The sequence below is a fragment of the Camelus dromedarius genome, chromosome 9, assembly GCF_036321535.1.
Source record: "Camelus dromedarius isolate mCamDro1 chromosome 9, mCamDro1.pat, whole genome shotgun sequence".
Lineage (NCBI taxonomy): Eukaryota > Metazoa > Chordata > Mammalia > Artiodactyla > Camelidae > Camelus > Camelus dromedarius.
In genome coordinates, this window is record NC_087444.1 from 76,217,088 (window position 1) to 76,218,731 (window position 1,644).

Here is a 1,644-nt window from a genome sequence, read left to right on the forward strand (position 1 = left end):
GAAAGAAATGGAGATTCATTCAACCCTGATTGCCTAATAGTGCACTGTTAGCTTCTGTTATAAAGGACCAAGGCAGAGTAAAATGGTGTTGGTGGAAGAAATATGATTCATCCAGCGTTATGACAAAAATGATTAAATTTTATTTATTAAAACAGAAGACCTGTGATACATTCTAATACAACAGCAGCAAAAGGCGACAGCAGCAGTTAAATGTGAATCCTATCCGTACACATGCCACTCTGGTTCTTCCGGTTAAACTTGTCTCTCAAGACAGCAGCTCTCTCTCCAGTTTCCAGGAGGACTAGTTTTTCTTTCAGGATCAACAGCCAGTGCCATCCGATGGAGAAAGTGACCAACCTTCCCCCTGCACTATTTCTAGTGGAGAGTCAGTCCCTAGGAACTGGTCACTGTCCTCCCATGAAAAGCCCGGTCCCTTGTGCTCTGTTTATGGGCAGCTGGTGGAGCTCTCTGTCCATAACCCACAGTGACCTCTCCAGAGACAAGCACCCTGAACTTAGTGAGCAGGATGAGGCAAGTCACAGTTTTACATTATTCTCTGCCCCTCCTTGAGGGTAATTCACACACTGTTGAATTGGATAATTCAGGGTCCTCGTCTTTCCAGGGAGCATGGATGTGAATGAACCACATCTAAAGAAATCAGCCCCTTCATCCTGCTGGGCTTTCCCAGAGACCATCTTGAAAAGCCTGGAACGAGGGCGTAAGATCAACACGTTACCAACCCCAAGCTCTTAATGCTTGCCGCACGACAGGCCAGTCAATTGACGGACTAGTTGTTGGGGCAAGAATGGGGACTTTATCTGGAAAGCCAGCAGACAAGCTGGGGGGCTAGACTCATCTTCCCTGAGTTGGAATGCAGGCTTCTCTTATACTAACAGGGGAGGCAGTAAAGTGCTGGTTCGGCTCTGACCACACTGAATACACTTCTCTGGCTTCCAGCCAGTATGAATTTCTCACGAAGCCTGAGATGTGAACGCCTGCTAAAACCACTACCCCACTGTTAAGAGCTCTCGCCAGTAAGGATACTTGATGGTAAATTAGGCTTGAAAGCGCACTGAAGGATGGGACACACTCGTTAGATCTCTAAGGTTTCTCTCCAGGATGAATTCTTTGGTGGATCATAAGGTATGAATTTTGACTCAACACTTTGAGACAGTCATTACCTTTGTAAGGGTCCTCTCCAGTATGAAATATCTGATGGTAAGTGAGGCTGAACACGCAAGAGCTTTGCCACACTCAGTATCTGTAGGGTTTCTTTTGAAGTTTGAATTGTGAAGACCTTCCCACATGGTCACACTTGCCCAGTTTCCCCTCACGTATGGATTTTCTGATGTTTAGTGAGGGCTGAGACCTGAGCAAAGGCTTTTCCGCACTTGAAACATTTGAAAGGTTTCTCTACCACATGCACTCTCTGATGACTTGTGAGGTGTGAATTTCGACTGAAGACCTTGCCACACTCATTGCATTGGAAAGGTTTCTCTCCGGTATGAATTCTCCAATGGAGTCGAAGATGTGATTTTTGACCAAAGACTTTTCCACAGTTATTACATTTGTAAGGTTTCTCTCCAGTATGAACTCTTTGATGCTTTACAAGAGTAGCCTTTTCGCTAAACGCCTTGCCGCACT